Consider the following 6,581-nt stretch of genomic DNA (forward strand, 5'->3'; position numbering starts at 1 on the left):
CCTTGGTCTATGTTTACAAATCTAGGTGGTCCTTGACCCTCAGAGACTGTAAACCCAAAACTCTGCCCACCACCCTCACTGCAGAACAAGGCAGTTCCTCGAGCTCTTTCCCCTCACCAGGGGGACTGAGGAGACACTGGCAGGCATAAATCAGCTGGAATGTCCTAGGAATGAGGGCCCCTCCCCTGTCCCAGTGGTGGCAGGCATTCCAACGCTCCTGAAAATGCTCTGAGCAGAACAGGGCTCAGGGGAAGAGGGACGGCTGATCTGAGTGCTCAGATCATTCACATTTAAATTTGGGTAATGGAGAGCTGGGGAAGCCTCCCTCCCTACCTTTCAGGAACACCTGAGGCTCTGCAGCAGTGACAGTGCCCTGTAGAGACAGTTATTATCAGTTCCTTTTGCCAGTAACACACATTCCATGAATACATTTACATGGGAATTGGGATCCTGCTGATTTGCAAATCAAAGTAAAATATGATGTTTCTTCATACAGAATGTGTGATGCACAGGAAGGAGCCTGGAGGGATCAGGATGATATGTCCCCCACTTACAAAGAGACCAAAAAACATGGAAAAAGGGCAGAACATTGGAGTTAAGGTGGGCTAGGAAGCTCCTTCTTACCTTATTCATTGGGAAAAACCCCCACAGATTTAGTGAAGCAGAGCAAAGAGAGCCAAAACACTGTAGTGAGTTTAAAAAGGATCTGGAGAAGAGCACAGGGAGGTATGGGGAGGCAGAGGGAGCTGAGCCAGCACTGTCCTCTCCACTTGGATCTGTCAAGGACAACGACACTTTGCAATGAAAATGTCCCTTGCAGCCCAGTTGTTTCACCTCTTAATCCTACTCCTTTCTCACATCCCCCTTTAGTAACTCAGTGTCATGGAAGAACAAAGATTAAGTGGAGATTAAGAACATTTAAGTGAAGATTAAAGATTAGGAACGAAGAGTAAGTAAAAAGTCCTGAGTAGCAAACTCGTTCATGGCGAGGAGCTGCTGTAACAGGCCCCAGAACAGCAATTTCCCTCTCTCTAGTCATGTGTAATCCCCAAAATTGATCCTGAGTGGAGCAGAGTGACTCGTGCCTACGCTGCTGAGGTCTCTGGGCTGCTCTTACCGCTTCCAAATCAACTCCAAATCAACTTTCCAGCTGTGCCTCAGCTGGGCAAAGCACTAAAGTCCATCCATAGGTCCTATTGAGATTGAACTTTTGATGTTAATATTCCACGTTTTTTTCCAGCAGATAATCGACCAAAGGGGAAAAAAATGTAAAACGAAAGGTGGAAATTCCTTAAATTCCTGATTCCAAGTGCATTTGATACTGTTTCATAAACCCACCCCCACAGTTTCTTTCCAGGATTGATGGAATGAGCATCCCCTGTTGTATTTGATATGTTTACCACATAAAAGGCTCGCTTGGGGGCTGCTAATTTAGCTTTCCTGTACTGAATTGCAGGCTGTGAAAAAATCCACACTTCTGAAAGTTATGGAAAGGTGTTCGGCTTTTTTTACCAGCGGCGCACTCTGATCCTGACATGTCCGGAGCTGCAGACCAGCCTGGCAGCTCCCGCCTTCCCCGCTCCTCTCCTACCCCCGCACGACACCCGGACACGCTCCCAGAGCGCACAGACACCACAGCTGGGAGCGAGCCAGCTCGGGAATCATTAGGGAACGTTTGGCAGCTCTGCTGCCAGCAGGGACAGACAGTCTCTCAAAGAGATTTTCCGTGGCAGCGTGTGTGGCACCTTTTCCGTGTGAGCTCGCTCTGCCATCCCGCCGAGCCCTTCCCGGCTCTGTGCTTCCCGAAGTTCTGCCACACCAGCACTTGTGCAGCTCCTCGCTGGAGGGCGACTGGAGAAACGATCCAGCTGGGACCTTTATCCCTGGCTCTCCTTCCTGCCGAAAGAGCAGATGGAAATGAGCAGAGCAGAATCGTTTAGGTTGGAAAGGTCATCAACCATAAACGAGTCCACCAAGTTGTTCCCTGGGAGCAGAGCCCGACCCCCCCCATCTCTCCCCTCCTGTCAGGGAGTTGCAGGGTCAGAAGGTCCCCCCTGAGCCTCCTTTGCTCCAGGCTGAGCCCCCCCAGCTCCCTCAGCTGCTCCTGCTGCTCCAGCCCCTTCCCAGCTCTGTTCCCTTCCCTGGACATGCTCCAGCCCCTCATTACTTGCTCTGTGCAGTTGGCTGTGATTTCCTTTTGCTGTGGATGTTTGTCTTGGGAATTCACTGTTGGCTGAACCAGGTCTTGCCTGTCATGAAATCCCTTGTCCTAGTCAGAATGGAGCTGTGCCGTGTCCCTGGGTGGTTCAGGTGTGGCCGTGGTGTCCACACAGCTGCCCTGTGGTGCAGCAGGGCTAGTGCTGCTCTGCTCATGTGGGAACATGTAGGGAGCGGAAGCTTTCCTGGAAATCCTCTCCAAAGGCTTTTTTCCAAAAGTTCTGCACAAGCTCCTCTATTAACTTGGCCCAGGAGTGCCCACCTGCCTCTGGAAGTGTCTTGCAGACACTCCTGGCTGTCTCCTCAGAGGGGCTTGAAGAGGGGATGCTTCCCAAAGTGAAAGCTGACGGAGCCTGGTGGTCTCCAGTGCCGTGCCTGCCTCCATCCATCACATCTCCGTGATGACACGAGTCTTTTGTTGGCTCTTTCCAACCTCAGCATTTCCTGCCAACATCCAAACGGTGCTGCTGGACCCGGAGCAGCGAGGGCTGCACAGAGGGAATGTCCTGTGGGTGGAATATCTGCTGGAGAGCTGCCATGAGCAGAGCATCCTCAGAACCACAGCGCGGTCAAACTTGCCGTGACGCTACACGGGAGCAGTTACAGGAACAACTTGTTGCTCAGAGATGAGACATTCTCAAACACGTGGGGCTTTCCTGAAGACATCCCAGGGGCTGCCCTGGAGAGGAGGAAGTAGACCCATCTCCAGGAGGGCTGGAGATATCCACCTTGCTGGGATACCAGGAGGATAAAACTGTCAATGCCTTCCCCAAAGCCATGCTGCTCCTTCTATCCCAGTTAACAGCTCTTCCTAACCAGGATGGTGCTAGGTAGGGATCAGCTTCTGGGAGGCATAAAGGTGCTGTCAGCAGAGTGGGGTAGCACCAGGAGAAGTGGCTCTGGTTGCCCCCCCGAGCTTCCAGGACTCAAAAAGGAAGTATCCATACAGGCACTGGCATCTCTATGGAAGTGTCAGCAAGTTCCAGCTAACAGAAGAAGAAACCACTTCATGCAGGACCTGAGGGAACAGCTGGAGCTGTGTCAGGGTAGGGTCAGGTTGGATCTCAGCAAAAGGTTCTTTCCCCAGAGGGTGGTTGGGCATTGACCAGTCTCCCCAGGGTGGTGGGCACAGCCCCAAGGCTGCCAGAGCTCCAGGAGGGTTTGGACAACCATCTCAGGCACAAGGTGGGATTGTTGGGGCTGTACAGGGCCAGGATTTGGACTGGATGATCCTTGTGGGTCACCTCCAGCTCAGGACATTCCATGATTCTATGATTCCATGATTCCATGACAGCAGACACCTCATCAGTGATGGTGACAAACAGGGAGAGCTGTGGAGATGTGGCTGCTCCAGGCAGCAAGGGCAGGTCACCACTATCACTTCAAATTTCCTTTGTGTGACTCACACCCCGACAGCAATCCCATGCCACATCCAGGGAATGTTTGGTTCAGTAGCCAAGGAGCTCAGGGGTTCCAACACTTCCTTTTGAAGCTCTTGTGGGAATCACAAGTGAGCTGTGAGACTGCATGGAGCAATCACGGGTCACAGCAACCATTCTGGTCAGAAATTAGAGCTTTTCTGAAAGGAGAAAATACATACAAGGGTCATGTGCAATAAATTGCTTTCCTGGGCCTCCACAAAGCAATTAAACAAGTGATAATGGGGTCATTATATAAAACACTGATACAGAGCTGGAAAGGAAATGTATGGCTGCCACGTAGCGCAGACCTGACTAAAGGTACTCCAGATATGATGCCAAGTGTGCAAAGAGCTTTTTGCTCTCTTGCTCCCACAGACCAAAGAAGTGACTACAACCCACCACCAGGAATTAGGGGTGAGGTGGGACTTCATCCATCCCTGCTCTGGAACACTGAAAGATTAGATAGATTGAAAGATCCAGGAATATGGAAAGATCCAGGGCTGTGAGCGGGACATGGATGTGCCATGGATTGTAGGTGATCCTGACGAGGCCATGTTGTCCCAGACCTCAGGGCTTCTCCTGTTCCTCTCTCCATGTCCTTCTCAAGTTGATACACATTATTTAACCTCTCTCCTTTTAAATACACATTATTTAACCTCTCTCCTTTTAAAAGCAAATTCCCAAAAATTGCTCCATCTGCCTCCAAGTGTGTGTATCCAGCTCTAAAATCTCATGCACCCCCTGCGCTCTGGCCCCCAGCCCGGGGTCCCAGCTGTCCATGGGTGTGACATGCAGTGGGATGATCTGCCTAACCCACTTATCCACATTTTCCCTGAAAAGTACATGCCCATTGATCCCAATAAACACATTGCTCGGCCCTTCTCTTTTCCAGGCGTGTGGCAATCAGGAGGGAAGGGAGTTCAGTGCCAACCCATCTCCTCTCTCCACACAGGACCACAAACAAGGGTTCACTTCCAGCATGTTTCATAGAATTATGGAATTGCTAAGGCTGGAAAAGCTCTCCAAGATCCTTCAGTCCAACCGTCAACCCAGCACTGCCGTGTTCCCCACTGGCTCATACCAGGAATACTGTGGCAGCAGGACCAGGGCAGTGATTGTCCCTCTGCCCTGGGCATGGCTGAGACCCCTCCAGGGCTGTGTCCAGTTCTGGGCCCCTCAGTTCAGGAAGGACACGGAGGGGCTGGAGCGTGTGCAGGGAAGGGAACGGAGCTGGGAAGGGGCTGGAGCAGCAGGAGGGGCTGAGGGAGCTGGGGGGGCTCAGCCTGGAGCAAAGGAGGCTCAGGGGGGACCTTCTGGCTCTGCAACTCCCTGACAGGAGGGGGGAACCAGGGGCAGTTGGGCTCTGCTCCCAGGGAACAAGGGACAGGAGGAGAGGGAACGGCCTCAGGCTGTGCCAGGGGAGGGTCAGGTTGGATATTGGGGAAAATTTCTTCACTGAAAAAGCTGTTAAGCATTGGCAGGGGCTGCCCAGGGAGGTGGTGGAGTCCCCATCCCTGGAGGTGTCCAAGGAAGGACTGGACGTGGCAGTCAGTGCTCTGGGCTGGGGGACAAGGTGGGGACTGGGCACAGGCTGGACTTGATGATCTTGGATGGCTTTTCCAACCTCAGTGATTCTGGGATTCTGTGATTATGTAAACCATGTCCACAGGTGCCACATCCACACTCCTGATCCCTTCCATTGGCACTGGTGCACCCAAACACCAACACAATCAACCAACCACCCATCAGCCCCCATCCCACAGTTGTTCCTGTTGCTGGATAAGGTGCAAACACACAGAAAAACATTGGGAAACACTGCATTAATGCCTTTTTTTTGGACTGTCTTTGCTAACCACACCACTTCTACAGGCCTTTTTATTCCAGCTCTCCCATTCAATCACTGAAGCTGCTGTTACACCCCTAAAGACACAGTGTCATAAGGTGGTGTAAAAATCCAGCAGTCCAGGACTGGATTCCTGAAGGACTTTGGGTCTGTAAGAACGAGTCCTGAACTGCTTGACTCCTGACTTTGGTTCAAAGGTGAGCCTTAGTTTTCTTACTGCCCCACAGGATAAGAGCAGTAAGAAACTATTGCACTCTTTTAGTCATTCCTGAGAAAGTAATTAACTCTTACTTGTACAAAACATATTTTTCAAGGGCTGAACTATCACCCTTTGGAATGTTTAGGAGTTGAGTGAGGAGAACCCGGTGAGAAATAGTTATTATAGAAAATGTGGATATATTATATTTATGCACACTTCATTCATATATAGATATAGGGATACACTTTACCCATATATAGATGTAGGGATACACTTCATACATATATAGATGTAGGGATACACTTAATACATATATAGATACATAGGGAGATATAAGGATGTATGTGTAAAGTCAGATATAAATTTACACACTTATGTGTGTTATTCCAAGGGGGAATGGGTTTGCATTGAAAAAGAGTAGGTTCAGATGGGATATTAGGAAAAAATCCTTCCCTGTGAGGGTGGGGAGGCCCTGGCACAGGTTGCCCAGAGAAGCTGTGGCTGCCCCTGGATCCCTGGAAGTGTCCAAGGCCAGGTTGGACGGGGCTTGGAGCAATCTAGGCTAGTGGAAGGTGTTGGAATGAGGTTGGAATGAGGTGATCTTTAAGGTCCCTTCCAACCCAAACCGCTCCACGATGGCTCTATAATACAAATATACACCCGCAAAGACGCAGCTGTGTGCGTACAAACCACGCTCTGAACAAGACATAATTAAACGACTAATCAGCTTTACACGTAAATATGAATAAATGACTCAAACTGCGCCTGTTGCGTTGCCGGGCCGGGCCAGGCCCGAGCGGGGCCCGTGGGGGCCGGGCCGGGCCGGGCGGAGGCGGTGGCTCCATCCCGGGAGGAGGCGGCGGCTCCATCCCCGGCGCTCCGGAGCCCGCCCCGGCCGGGC

Source organism: Manacus candei, unplaced genomic scaffold (assembly GCF_025592945.1).
Source record: "Manacus candei isolate 608988 ecotype Guabito, Panama unplaced genomic scaffold, ASM2559294v1 h1tg000015l, whole genome shotgun sequence".
Taxonomy (NCBI): domain Eukaryota; kingdom Metazoa; phylum Chordata; class Aves; order Passeriformes; family Pipridae; genus Manacus; species Manacus candei.